The following is a 16,113-nucleotide window of genomic DNA, read 5'->3' as shown; positions in this document are numbered from 1 at the left end:
ATCAGGAGAGGTGGGTAACAAAGTTGGTTGTTGTTATATTTATTTATTATATTTGTATCCTGCTCTTCTCACCCTTAAGGGGACTCAGAGCAGCTTACAAATCAAATGAACATACAATATATTATCAGCATAGCACAATATAAGCATTAAATTACTATATTGTACTATATCATTATATGGTAATATTATTAATAATATTACATTTAATATATAATATATAATTAATATTATTATATTGTATTATTAGTAGTGGAGCCGCCGATGGCTCAGTGTGTTAAAGCACTGAGCTGCTGAACTTACAGAATGAAAGGTCCCAGGTTCAAATTCGGGGAGCGGAGTGAGTGCCCGCTGTTAGCTCTAGCTTCTGCCAACCTAGCAGTTCAAAAACATGCAAATGTGAGTAGATCAATAGATACTACTTTTGCGGGGAAGGTAGCAGTGTTCCATGCATTCATGCCGGCCACATGACCTTGGAGGTGTCTACGGACAACGCTGGCGCTTCGGCTTAGAAATGGACCCCCAGAGTCGGACACGACTAGACTTAACGTCAGGGGAAACCTTTACCTTTACCTTATTATTAGTAGTATAATATTGTATTCCATTATAATATTATTATCAATATTATATGTATATATAATATATTATATATTTATAAATTATTATAAATTTTATATATATATATATATATATATATATATATATATATATATTAGCATAGCATGTTGCTATGGCACAGGAGATATACTATGTATACACAGGAGTTATACTATGCAACATGGTTATTGTTTCTGAGTTATGATAGGTTCTATCATAAGGTAAAGGTAAAGGTTTTCCCCTGACGTTAAGTCCAGTCATGTCTGACTCTGGGGGTTGGTGCTCATCTCCATTTCTAAGCCAAAGAGCCGGCGTTGTCCTTAGACACCTCTAAGATTATGTGGCCGGCATGACTGCATGGAGCGCCATTACCTTCCTGCCGGAGCAGTACCTATTGATCTACTCACATTGGCATGTTTTCGAACTGCTAGGTTGGCAGGAGCTGGGGCTAACAGCGGGCGCTCATTCCGCTCCCGGGATTTAAACCTGGCACCTTTCGGTCTGAAAGTTCAGCAGCTCAGTGCTTTAACACACTTCGCCACCGGGGCTCCCCATAAAAACATAGCAAACATTGATTAAATTTCAAAAACTATGTTTATGCGGGAGGAACATCCTGCAGCACATTTTGCTCTAGATTTTCAGTGTGTCTCAACCAATTCTGTAGTTTGTGGCACCCACCAAATCGAAGTTTCTGGAGTAAAACAGCTACTTTCAAAATACGTACCGATTACATGATTAAACAGGAAATAACACTTTCAAAGCAGGAACAGAAACTTTTCCAAATTTTGTTGCATAGTGGTATTATCAAGGAGCCCCATAAGTGGAAGAGTTGGGTGGGGTTTGGAAGGAGCCTGGGTGCCAATGGAAAGGGCCCAAAGGACAAGGCCTGGAGGAGGGGACTTTCTGTGGGTCTGACTCACTCTCCTTACTCCTCCCACGCAACGAAGCTGGGCCAAAAAGGGGGCAGGAAAAGCCCTACAAGAGACCCCTGAAAGCGCACCCTAGCTTCCCCACAGGGATCCCCAACTCAGCGCCTTGGTCCCTTGGTTGGTTGGGCAGGAGGTGGGGGGCTTGGCAGGGCCCCATTGGGAGCCCTGTTGACACAGCTGCCTCCCATCAAGTGCCTTAACCCCCCCCCCCCCCACACACACACACACACACACTCAGCCAGCGGCACATGGATCCCATTAAGAGGGCTCCAGGCCTCGGATTACGGCACCGTTGGCCCTGGCCCCACCTGGAAGCACTCTTCCTTTTGCAGACCGAAAATGCCTTTTGCAGCTCCAGCCGTCTCCAATCCCAAACAGCAAGAAACAGGCTAACAAGAAGAAAGGATTCGCTAAAGAAAACCGTGATGCTTGGAAAGAGAGAAGAGCCCATGATGCTTGTAAAGAGAGAAAGCGGAAACCCCTTCCAGATGAAAGGACTCCGTCAAGGAAGTCCCATCTGCCTTGACTTTGCAAGGCCTGGGTTGAGAGCAAGTCTCTCGTTAATACAATCAAGGGGTTTTCTAATGAGGATTTAATTAATTCTAATGAGGATTAATTTTTGTTCCTGGGTTATAAACAATTATATACAATATAATTGACAATAATATATAATAATTATAACATATTGTATATACATATAATATTCATAATATTATATTGTAATACAATATAATACTAATCTATATATATAAAAGAGTGATGGAATCCTGGCGACCCACAAAACAACAAAACTACATGCCCCCCCAACCTCGAAATTTGACAACACAACCCATCATCCACGCCACTAGGTTGATACAACAAAAAGAAAAGAAAAATAAAGTCCTAATTAGAGAGAGAGGAATAATTGCTTTTATCCAATTGCTGCCAGTTAGAAGGCTAAGCTCCTCCAGCTTGGTCTCCTAGCAACCCAATAAAAAATAATAAAAAACACTAAAAAATAATTAAAAACACTAAAAAATTAATACAATAAAATACTATAATAACAGAAAATAACTAACAATAATACAAGAAAATAATAAAATATAATAAATAAAAGATAACTTACAATGAAATTAATTAAAAAATACAAATAACGTCAAATAAAAATTACACAACAATTTTTAACCAATACCACCACCACTTTGCCATAGCAACGCGTGGCCGGGCACAGCTAGTTATATACAATATAATTTACAATAACATATAATAACTAGCTGTGCCCGGCCACGCGTTGCTGTGGCGAAGTATGGTGGTATGGGAATTAAAGTATTGAGGAATTGGTGGTAGTTAAGGTAAAGGGTCCCCTGGGCTGAGTGGGTTGCTAGGAGACCAAGTGAGCGGAGCTTAGCCTTCTAACTGGCAGCAACTGGATGAAAACAATTATTCCTCTCCCTCCAATTAGGAGTATATTTTTCTTTTCTTTTTGTTGTATGAACCTAGAGGCATGGATGAGGGGTTGTGCTGTCAATTTTCGAGGTTGTGGGGTGTTTACTTTTGTTGTTTTGTCCGCTGCCGTGATGCCATCACCCTTTTATATATATAGATTATAACGTATTCTATATACATATAATATTCATAATATTATATTGTAATACTATATAATACTAATAATACAATATAATAATATTAATTATATACAGTAGAGTCTCACTTATCAAACATAAACGGGCCGGCAGAACATTGGATAAAAGAATATGTTGGATAATAAGGAGAGATGTTATACAACCAATTTGACAGAAAAAGTAGTTCAATATGCAGTAATGCTACGTAGTAATTACTGTATTTATGAATTTAGCACCCAAAAATCATGATATATTGAAAACATTGACTACAAAAATGTGTTGGATAATCCAGAACATTGTATAAGTGAATGTTGGATAAGTGAGACTCTACTGTACTATGTAACACCATTTTTGTTCCTGGGTTATAAACAATTATATCCAATATAATTTTCAATAATATATAATAATTATAACATATTGTATATACATATAATATTCATAATATTATATTGCAATACGATATAATACTAATAATACAATATAATAATATTAATTATATACAGTAGAGTCTCACTTATCCAACATAAACAGGCCGGCAGAACGTTGGATAAGCAAATATGTTGGATAATAAGGAGAGATGAAGGAGAAGCCTATTAAACATCAAATTAGGTTATGATTTTACAAATTAAGCACCAAAACATCATGTTATACAACAAATTTGGCAGAAAAAGTAGTTCAATATGCAGTAATGCTATGTAGTAATTACTTTATTTATGAATTTAGCACCAAAATATCACGATGTATTGAAAACATTGACTACAAAAATGCGTTGCATAATCCAGAACGTTGGATAAGTGAATGTTGGATAAGTGAGACTCTACTGTACTATGTAACACCGTTTTTGTTCCTGGGTTATAACCAATTATATACAATATAATTTACAATAATATATAATAATTATAACATATTGTATATACATATAATATTCATAATATTATATTGTAATACGATATAATACTAATAATACAATATAATAATATTGTATACTGTATTATATTTTACATGTAATATTACTAATAATATTACCATATATTGATACAGTACAATATAGTAATTTATTACCAGTATTGTACTATGCTAATAATATAATATTGTATGTAAATTTAATTTGTAAGCCGCTCTGAGTCCCCTTCGGGGTGAGAAGGGCGGCATATAAATGTAGCAAATAAATAAATAAATAAATAAATAAATTAATATCATTTCCTAATTGGTTCCATCATAAAAATATGGGGAAAGTTTATTAAACTTCAAAAACTTTGTTTCAGTGGGAGGGACATCCTGCCATAGCAGGCCTGGGCAAACTTGGGCCCTCCAGGTGTTTTGAGTTTGGATTGCCAGAATCCAAATCCAACTTGCCCAAAAGATAATAGATAAGGACTCCCCGGAAAACCCATTATCCCCAGCATTGAGATGAAGGAGGTAAAGGGCCCTCATTTATTTCTTTGCATATGAAAGGAAAAAGCAGCATTCTTTATTATTTTTCTCTATTATTATTGGTATTTAATATATTATATATATTTATATTTTATTGTATTCTATCACATATAAATGTATATTGTATTGTATTATATTATATATACTGTATATACTCGAATATAAGCCTAGTTTTTCAGACCTTTTTTTAAGACTGAAAAAGCGCCCCTCGGCTTATACTCCGGTGAGGGTCCTGGTTGGCTTATATTTGGGTCAGCTTATACTCGAGAATATTTATTTATTTATTTATTTACAGCATTTATATTCCGCCCTTCTCACCCCGAAGGGGACTCAGGGCGGATCACATTACACATATAGGCAAACATTCAATGCCTTTTAACATAGAACAAAGACAAACAAACATAGGCTCCGAGTGGCCTCGAATTCATGACCTCCTGGTCAGAGTGATTCATTGCAGTTAATTGCAGTTGGCTTGCTCTCCCGCCTGCGCCACAGCCCGGGCCCGGAATATATGGTACATTTATTATTTTTCTCTATTATTATTGGTATTATTACATTTATTATTTTTCTCTATTATTGTTGCTACTATTACATTTATTTTGCTCTATTTTTATTATTATTAATACATTTATTATTTAACTCTGATCTTATTATTGTTACATTTATTATTTTACTCTATTTATTACTACATGTATTATTTTCTTGTATTATTTATTATTATTATTACATGTATTATTTTACTCTATTTTTATTAAAAGGATACATAAGCACATTTACATTGAAGAAGATGAGAATAATGATTTAATCAGAGTTGGACAGTCTTATCTTAAATTTGAGTTTTATGTAAGTATTCAAAAACATTTAACCTACTGATGCCTCAATTAATGTAATTTTATTGGTATCTATTTTTATTTCTGAAATTTACCACTCTCGGCTTATACTGGAGTCAATGTTTTCCCAGTTTTTTTGTGGTAAAATTAGGTGTCTTGGCTTAGATTCGGGTCGGCTTATACTCGAGTATATATGGTACATCCCGGGAAGCCTTGCAAAAAACACAATATTCTCTGAACAAAAAGTGGAGATCTGCCCAAATTTACATCCCACTCACCCCAAAGTCTGAAAAGCCCTTGGAAAATTCACAAAAAAGCCCTAGTAAATCTTGCTTAGAGCAAAGAATGGTTTCAATTATTGTTTCTGTGCAAACGGGGAGGAAACAAAGAGTCACATCCCTGCTTTTGCAAAATTTGAGAGGCATCGAACTCGGGTTTGTTTATTGTATTGCATTGTTTTTAGCATGGTTCAATAGAAAAATAATAATAATAATAATAATAATAATAATAATAATAATAATAATAATAATAATAATAATAATAGGCTATATCTGCCTAGAAGATCAGGGGGCAGAGGATTCTTACAAGTAAAACAAGCAGTCAAATAAGAAGAACATGCCCTGGCAGAATAAGTAAAGCAAAGTGAAGAACCTGCTTTGATTGAAGTCAAAGATCAGAAACCCGTCAAAGCACAGCAGACAAAGAATCAGTACAAGAAAACCGCACTACAAACTAGAGCTGACAGCTGGCACAACAAAACATTGCATGGAAAGTTCCTTGACAAAATTGAAGGAAAAGCTGATAAGGAGAAGACCTGGCTCTGGCTCACGAATGGGACCCTGAAGAAGGAGACAGAAGGCCTGATCCTTGCAGCCCAGGAGCAAGACATCAGGACAAAGGCAATTCAGGCCAAGATGGAAAAATCAGGTGATGACCCAAAATGCCGACTGTGCAAGGAAACCGACAAAAACATGGATCATATCCTCAGCTGCTGTAAGAAAATCGCACAGACAGACTACAAACAGAGGCACAACTCTGTGGCCCAAATGATCCATTGAAACTTACGCTTCAAGTACTATCTCCCACCAGTAAAGAACTGGTGGGATCACAAACCTGCAAAAGGATTGGGAAATGAGCACGCAAAGATACTGTGGGACTTCCGAATCCAGACTGACAAAGTTCTGGAACACAACACACCAGACATCACAGTTGTGGAAAAGAAAAAGGTTTGGATCATTGATGTTGCCATCCCAGGTGACAGTCGCATTGACGAAAAACAACAGGAAAAACTCAGCTGCTATCAGGACCTCAAGATTGAACTTCAAAGATTATGGCAGAAACCAGTGCAGGTGGTCCCGGTGGTGATCGGCACACTGGGTGCCGTGCCAAAAGATCTCAGCTGGCATTTGGAAACAATAGACATTGACAAAATCACGATCTGCCAACTGCAAACGGCCACCCTACTGGAATCTGCACGCATCATCTGAAAATACATCACACAGTACTAGACACTTGGGAAGTGTTCGACTTGTGATTTTGTGATATGAAATCCAGCATATCTATCTTGTTTGCTGTGTCATACAACGTTGTTGTGTTAATAATAATAATAATAATAATAATAATAATAATAATAATAATAATAGCAGCAATGCTATGGTGTAAAAGTGGGGTCTCTTCCCCAAAACTATTGAACTAGATCAATACCAGGGAGTGTTTTTGTCCCCTAATTTCATATAGGTAATCGAAAGAGGTGGGGATCCAGGCTGACTGACCCCTTGAATGGCTCCATTGTCCTCCTCCCAACAGACTGTTCACATTAACGTCCCAAATTCCTCCGAAAACCGGCGACCGCCGAGCAAATATTTTCCTTATGAGCCACGTGTGCATTTTCCAACCGCAGTAGCAGCAGAAGCAGGAGCAAAAGAAGGAGATGAAAAGGCTCCCATTTCAAGGAAGGGGAAGGAGGAGGGGAAGTGGGCGGCTGCAAGAAACAACAGCCCTGCAAGGCAGGCAGGACAGAATCCATGAGGTTCAATGGCAAGGAAGGAGGCCCCAATGAAATATCCAGGAACTTCATTGAAACTGGGGTTGGACTAGATGCCCTTTGTGGTCCCCACCAATCTGTATGATCCTTTTGTTCCTTCCAATTTGTATGACAATCTAAAAAAGGGCACCTTTTCCCTCTTGAAAGCCTTGAAACGGAAGGTTAAAGCATCCCAATATTAAAGCAACCAGCAACGTACTTATTAGGATTCACAACTACAACATTAAACAAAAATGAAGATAGAATATTATTCCACATTAGTGCGGCAGCAAGATTGACTTTAGCAAGAATATGGAAAAAGGAAGAAGCCCCAAATGTTGAAGATTGGCTGATTAAAATATTAGACATTATACATATGGATATATTGACCGAAAGGTCCCAGGTTCAAACCCCGGGAGCGGCATGAGCAGCCGCTGTTAGCTCCAGCTCCTGCCAACCTAGCAGTTCGAAAACATGCCAATGTGAGTATATCAATAGGTACCGCTCCAGCAGGAACGTAACGATGCTCCATGCAGTCATACCAGTGGCCACATGACCTTGGAGGTGTCTACGGACAACGCCGGCTCTTCGGCTTAGAAATGGAGATGAGCACCAACCCCCAGAGTCAGACATGACTGGACTTAACGTCAGGGGAAATCTTTACCTTCTATATATATAAAAGAGTGATGGAATCAGGGCAGTGGACAAAACAACAAAACTACAGGCCCCCCAACCTCGAAATTTGACAACACAATCCATCATCCACGGCTCTAGGTTGATACAACAAAAAAAGAAAAATAAAGCCCTAATTAGAGGGAGAGAAATAATTGTTTTTATCCAATTGCTGCCAATTGGCTAAGCTCCGCCCACTTGGTCTCCTAGCAATGCACTCAGCCCAGGGGACAGGCACAAGAATTTGGAGAGACCCCTAAGGGCCATCCAGCCCAACCCTTTCTACTATGCAGCAGGACACAATCCAAGCATTCCCAACACATGGACAACGTATAAATACTATACAATACTATACAGGGACATAGACCCCCTCTACCCTCACCACTTTCACAATACACAAATAACCAAATGCATACTAAACATAAAGACAACCATACAACTGACATTCAATACCTCCACTACCTCAACAAGTTCTCACCAACACCACCAGACAACGCCACAGCAACGCGTGGCCGGGCATAGCTAGTTTTTATATATTGACACAAAAGATAAGAGAAGGGAAGAATAAAACAGATTGGACAAAAGTTGTAAACTTCTTAAGAGAAAGAAGAATGAACTTCATGATAGATCTTGTTTTGCATATAAAAACAAACAAAAAGAAGGAGGTTAGAATAGAATGGGAAGTCAAAAGCACCAATCTCTCCCCCTTTTTTAAAAAAATTCTTAATTTTTTCTCCTCTTCTTTCATATATGTCTGTTTTTATTGTTGCTTTTATTGTTGCTTTTATTGTTTTTATTGTTATTTTAAAGCCAAGTGTATTGTTTTAATCTATTTTTGTAAACCGCTCCGAGCCAAACCGGGAGTAGCGGTATATAAGTTTAATAATAATAATAATAATAATAATAATAATAATAATATATTGTTTCTTTTTATTTTATTTTTATTTTTCTCTCTCTGTCCCTCCTTCACTTACTCTCCTTTCCCACTATTCTTCACTATCTAGTCTGTTGCCCCACTTTCGATGTATTCTTATTCTTAAGAAATAAATAAAAACTATATTGCAAAAAAAAAGGGAATTGTGGGAGTTGAAGTCCAAAACACTTGGAGGGCCCAAGTTTGCCCAGGCCTGGTCTAGATGACCTCTGGCGATCCCTTCCAATTTGTACGATTTTTTTCTCCCAATGTGTATGATTTTGGAAGTTATGGTCCAAAAGGGCATCTTTTCCTTCCCTATCAAAGGCTTTAACATTGAGATGCTTTAACATGCCAAGGGGTTGGTCTAAATGACCTCTGAGGGTCCCTTCCAATAAGTATGATCCTTTTCTCCCTTCCCATTTGTAGGCCTTTGGAAGTCCAAAAAAGGTACTGTAAGGATGTTATGAGTTAACAGAAATTATTATTAATATGATTTTATTTGTTTGTTAAAAAAAAAAGAAGGAGTTATATATTAACGAAGGCAGGCCTTGCATAGAAGCCAGCTGGAAACAGTATACAACAGGTTGCCATAGCAACATAGCCTCTCTTTGGAGGAGAAGGGGGCGTGGCTTAGACCCTTTTTAAAAAAGTTAATTGCTGTTCGACTTTTGAGGAAGTTAGTGGCTGTTTGAATCAGCTGAAGAGAGGTTGCTCTTTGACAGCTTAGAAAAGCTGGGAAATTGAGGCTTGTTCACACAAGCAGACAGCAGCTTATTGTCATTCAGGGAAAGGCTGAGGATATAAGCTGACCGGGAGTTTAGTCTAGAGGGAGTCGGTCAAAAAAAGAAAAAAAAAGAAAATCAATCCACGGCTTGATTGTTAAAGTGATAGTTAGATCACTGTTCTTTGAAGAGAAGTTGTTTAAGAAATATTCATACAAATAAGACTGCACTGTAACTCAAGATCCTGAAACGTCTATATATTGCAACCACAAGCTTATGTACAAATAAACTTGAACTTCATTGTTGTTCATAAAGATCAGTCTCCTTGCCTCACTCTGCGCCTGGGGAAAAGCCATTACCATTTACCATTTATCATTTACGTTAAAAGACATTACCTCACGTTGGTGGCAGTTACCGTACCTTCTTATATAAGTTACCATATTTACTCATATAAATTCCTCAGTTCTGTTATCCTTCCTTATCCTCCAAATCCTCCTGATATATATACTCCCTCCAGACATATTTTCCCTCCATATTTTAAGGACTGTTCACAGGCACCTCTTCTCCTCGACATCAAAGGAAGGGTTTTACATCAGGATGCTTTAGCATGGCAAGAGGGCTGAAATAGATGACCTCGGTGGTCTCTCCTGATGATATGACTTTTTGCCCCATCCAGAGAAGGGGGGAGAAAGGGAGGGCGTAGTGGCGGCTTTAACTTCTGGGAAAAGGAGAAAGGAACCACAGACAGAAAGAGAGAGAGAGAGAGACAGACCGCAGCCTCCGATGATGATGATGAGCTTATTTATGCTCCTTCCCAAAATACCAAAGCACCAAAGAGTCATGGCCCAATGGAGCCCTCAGAAGGGAGAGGCCTTCGAAAGAAAGAAAGAAAGAGCAAAACAGTCTGCGGCAGCTGAGTCAGGGCTGGGAAGGAGGGCAGGAAACTCCCCACAAAACCCCCTTCGTTCCCCAAAATACTGGCAAACGGAGCAAGGCCAAGGAAGGCCTCGCCAGGGATCTCCGCCAAAAGAAAAAGCAGCACTCAGAACCTCTTTAAGGATCCCTACACATTTGTGCATTAAATCCCAGGAAGCCTTGCAAAAACACACACTCTTCTCTGGGCAAGAAGCAGAGATCTGTCCAAGTTATCTTTCCCCTCCACTAAAGTCTGAAAAGCCCTTGGAAAATGCACAAAAAAGCCCTAATAAATCCTGCTTACAGAACCGAGAGTGGTTTCAATTATTGTTTCTGTGCGAACGTGGAGGAAACAAAGAAACGATGAGGAAACATCCCTGCTTTTGCAAAACGGAGAGGCAACGAACAGGGTTTGTTTATCGTACGGCATTGTTTTTAGCACGGCTCAAAGGCGACATATTAATTATTATTATTATTATTATTATTATTATTGTTATTATTATTGGAGCCCCGGTGGCGAAGTGCATTAAAGCACTGAGCTGAAGACCGAAAGGTCCCAGGTTCAAACCCCGGGAGAGGCATGAGCTCCAGCTCCTGCCAACCTAGCAGTTCGAAAACATGCCAATGTGAGTAGATCAATAGGTACCGCTCCGGCAGGAAGGTAATAATAATAATAATAAACTTTATTTTTATATCCCGCCTCATCTCCCCGAAGGGACTCGGGGCGGCTCACAACAGGGACAAGCCCGAACAACAACAACATATTTAACATAAACTTCAAACATTCCAACAATACACAAAATAAAATAATGGACAAATACATTAAAATCCAAGCAGATAAAATCAGAGTAATTAAAAGCAACCCAGTGGGGACAGGTTTCATAAAGTGCTGTATCATGGAAATAAGTAGCAGTGATAAAGTGCCATATGCTTTCAAAACAGGAAGAAGTATTCTAATGACAGCAGTCCATGCAGTCATGCCGGCCACATGACCTTGGAGGGGTCTACGGACAACGCCGGCTCTTCGGCTTAGAAATGGAGATGAGCACCAACCCCCAGAGTTGGTCACAACTGGACTTAACGTCAGGGGGAACCTTTACCATTATTATTATTATTATTATTATTATTATTATTATTATTATTATTATTATTATTATTATTAAACCCTATATCTGCCTAGAAGATCAGGGGGCAGAGGACTCTTACAAGTAAAACAAGCAATCAAAGAAGAAGAACATGCCCTGGCAGAATATGTAAAGCAAAAGTAATGCTTTGGTTGAAGTCAAAAATCAGAAACTCCTCAAAGCACAGCAGACAAGAAACCAGTACAAGAAAATCGCACTACAAACTAGAACTGACAGCTGGCACAACAAAACATTGCATGGAAAGTTCCTTGACAAAATTGAAGGAAAATCTGATACGGAGAAGACCTGCCTCTGGCTCACGAATGGGACCCTGAAGAAGGAGACAGAAGGCCTGATCCGTGCAGCACAGGAGCAAGACATCAGAACAAAGGCAATTCAGGCCAAGATCGAAAAATCAGCTGATGACCCAAAATGCAGACGGTGCAAGGAAACCGACGAAACCATGGATCATATCCTCAGCTGCTGTAAGAAAATCGCACAGACAGACTACAAACAGAGGCACAACTATGTGGCCCAAATGATTCATTGGAACTTATGCCTCAAGTCCCACCTCCCTGCAGTAAAGAACTGGTGGGATCACAAACCTGCAAAACTATTGGAGAATGAGCACGCAAAGATACTGTGGGACTTCCGAATCCAGACTGACAAAGTTCTGGAACACAACACACCAGACATCACAGTTGTGGAAAAGAAAAAGGTTTGGATCATTGATGTTGCCATCCCAGGTGACAGTCGCATTGACGAAAAACAACAGGAAAAACTCAGCCGCTATCAGGACCTCAAGATTGAACTTCAAAGACTCTGGCAGAAACCAGTACAGGTGGTCCCGGTGGTGATCGGCACATTGGGTGCCGTGCCAAAAGATCTCAGCCGGCATTTGGAAACAATAGACATTGACAAAATTACGATCTGCCAACTGCAAAAGGCCACCCGACTGGGATCTGCGCGCATCATCTGAAAATACATCACACAGTCCTAGACACTTGGGAAGTGTTCGACTTGTGATTTTGTGATACGAAATCCAGCATATCTATCTTGTTTGCTGTGTCATACAACGTCGTTGTGTCAATAATAATAATAATAATAATAATAATAATAAGAGCAGTGCTATGGCTTAAAAGTGGAGTCTCTGCCCTGCAAGGTAGGCAGGTTGGAGGCCAAAGAGCACAGCCGTGGTCCAAATGGTTCCATCAAAGACGAGGTCACAGTCTCAAAAAGGGGGGGGGGGCTTGCCTTTCTTGGAGGGGCTCCAATGTATGCAACAGGGGAGCCCTTCACCTCTGAGTGTCCTCTCTTTGTTGCAAGCTCAAACTGGAATTTCCAGCTTCGGCCAAAGCCACTCAGGAGATCCTTATCATCATCTGCAATTATAATAATGATCCCGGCCTCCTTGCTAATCGCTTGCAGCAGGGGATTAATGGGGGCTGCATGGGACTATAGGTACACAGAGTTTGACTTGACCTGAGAGGGAAGGACCATGAAGCCCTGGAAGCCTGATTGAGATCTGCTCCAATTGAAGCAAAGCACTGTTTTCTTAGAAACCTTGAAACTGAGACCAGAAGGCCATCTTTCGGGGTGCTTTAGCCTGGCAGGGGGGTGGGCTAGATGGCCTCTGGGGACCCCTTCCAACTTGTATGATGCTTGCCAGTGGTTAGGAGCCATCTCAGGATTTTATTAAAGTATGTTTATTGTATATTGGTATATGTGATTTTATCTGTTTATGATTTGTTTTCACTGTTGAGTTTTATATTGTTTATTGCCTGGGCTTGGCCCCATGTAAGCTGCCCCGAGTCCCCTTGGGGAGATGGGGCGGGGTATAAAAATAAAATTATTATTATTATTATTATTATTATTATTATTACAAGCAAATGCAGCCATTGAAAAGCTATGTTAAAGGGCTTGTTTGAGTTTTCCATACAGAACTGACAATGAACTTGCAGACAAGAAGGCAGTTCTGGGCTTTTGGAGTTGAGATTGGCTTCCAGAATTTAGACTTTCCTTTGCTGATAACTTTTTTACAGGGTTGAATAGACAGATAGATAGATAAGATAGATAGGTAGGTAAACAGATAGATAGATAGATTTACAAGTTCCACTCAGTGCACTTTGCCCAGTTCATTTTATGTTTTTATTGCTGTGTTTTTCATGTGCTTTATAATGATTGTGATTTTTAATGCCTTTTAAATTTATTTGTGTGTTTTTGTATTTGATATTACTGTATGCTGGTTTTATATCTGTAAGCCGCCCCGAGTTCCTCTGGGGAGATGGTGGCAGGGTACAAAAATAAAATTATTATTATTATTATTATTATTATTATTATTATTATTATTATTATTATAGATATATAGACAGACAGACAGATAAAATAGATAGGTAAACAGATAGATAGATAGATAGATAGATAGATAGATAGATAGATAGATAGATAGATAGATAGATAGGATAGATAGGTAAACAGATAGGTAGATAAACAGATAGATAGATAGATAGACAGACAGACAGATAGACAGACAGATAGATAGAATAGATAGGTAAACAGATAGACAGATAGACAGACAGACAGACAGACAGATAGAATAGATAGGTAGATATAGATAGATAGATAGATAGATAGATAGATAAATGGAGAGATAGATAGATAGATAGATAGATAGATAGATAGATAGAATAGATAGGTAAACAGATAGATAGATAGATAGATAGATAGATAGATAGATAGATAGATAGATAGATAGATAGATAGATAAGATAGGTAAACAGATAGATAGATAGATAGATAGATAGATAGATAGATAGATAGATAGATAGATAGATAGATAGAATCCTAGAGTTGGAAGAGACCACAAGGGCTATCCAGTCCAATCCATAATAGATAGATAGATGATAGACCAGGGGTCCCCAAACTAAGGCCCGGGGGCCGGATACGGCCCTCCAAGGTCATTTACCTGGCCCCCGCCCTCAGTTTTATAATATAATATTTTTATATCAGTTTTAATAATATAATATATTGTATATACATATAATATTGATAAAAATATTATAATGTTATACAATATAATACTAATAATAATACCATATAATAATATTAATTATATGTTATATATTACATAGAGTATTACAGTATAGTGGTATAGTTCAATATAGTAATGTATAATGCTAATATTGTGCTATGCTAATAATATAATGTACTAGCTGTGCCCTGCCATACGTTGCTGTGGCCCATTGGAATTGCACTGAATAGCTCCCGGTTTTGGGTTTTTTTTAGACTCTGTGGAGGTTCATGACGTGACATTTTGTGGTTTCAACCTTGAGGCGTGGATGATGGATTGTGTTGTGAAATTTCGAGGTTGGGAGTGTTTAGTTTTGTTGTTTTGCTCGGTGCCAGGATTCCATCACTTTTTTGTATATATAGATTGCATGTACATACAGCTGCTCTGATTCCCCTTCGGGGTAAGAAGGGTGGGATATAAATGTAGTAAATAAATGCAGTAAATAAATAATTAATTTTAGATTTAGGCTCGGCCAAAGTCTGACATGACTTGAAGGCACACAACAACAAAAATCCTAATTCACTTGACTATCTCATTGGCCAGTAGCAGGCCCACACTTTCCATTGAAATCCTAATAGGTTTGTGTTGGTTAAAATTGTTTTCATTTTTAAATATTGTATTGTTCTTTGGTTGTTGTTGTTGCACTACAAATAAGACATGTGCAGTATGCATAGGAATTTGTATTTTTTTTTCAAATGATAATTCGGCCCCTCAACAGTCTGAAGGATTGTGGACCGGCCCTCTGCTTAAAAAGTTTGGGGACCCCTGTGATAGACAGACAGATAGAGAGATATTTAGATAGACAGATAGATCCATGCCAGGGTTATCTATTTAAAAGCTTGGCCCAGTTTAAAAAGGGTTATATTATAGGCAGTGATGACTGGCATCCAAATAGTATTTCTGTCTTTTTTAAAAAGTAGTGTTTAGCTTGCACTCCTAAAAACCATTGCTAATTAGGCATAATCTTAGTTATTTACAACAACAATGACATCATAGACCAGCAATGAACTGGAAAGCGACATGCAAGGGACTCCGTTGCCTTTTTTCGTTCTCAAAGGTTTCCTTCCAGTGTGCAGGGCGCACGTTGGGCCAGCGGTGAAACCACTACTTAGTTGCCAGAAACAGAACGGTGCGGCTTCTTTGGGAAATTATAGTTTATATATTGAGAGAGCTATAAGGTTTCAGAGGACGTGGCAGTTTCCAGGCTGCAAGGTAGAACGCCAAACCCAGCCCTCTGTTCTGGAAGCCAAAGGCCAGTCTGCAAAAGCCCAGGACTGCCTTTT

General features: G+C 38.7%; 1 protein-coding gene across 2 annotated transcripts in view; it reads right to left on the bottom strand.

Annotated features, from left to right (window-relative positions):
* The window catches only part of LOC100555827 (mitochondrial import inner membrane translocase subunit TIM16), a 103,466-nt gene that overhangs the window by 55,820 nt on the left and 31,533 nt on the right, over nt 1–16,113 (bottom strand). The gene's annotated exons all lie outside the window — the stretch shown is intronic.

This window comes from Anolis carolinensis, unplaced genomic scaffold, assembly GCF_035594765.1.
Source record: "Anolis carolinensis isolate JA03-04 unplaced genomic scaffold, rAnoCar3.1.pri scaffold_13, whole genome shotgun sequence".
In the NCBI taxonomy this organism is placed as follows: Eukaryota; Metazoa; Chordata; class Lepidosauria; order Squamata; family Dactyloidae; genus Anolis; species Anolis carolinensis.
The sequence above is the reverse complement of the archived record's forward strand: the minus strand, read 5'-3'. Positions and strand labels throughout refer to the sequence as shown.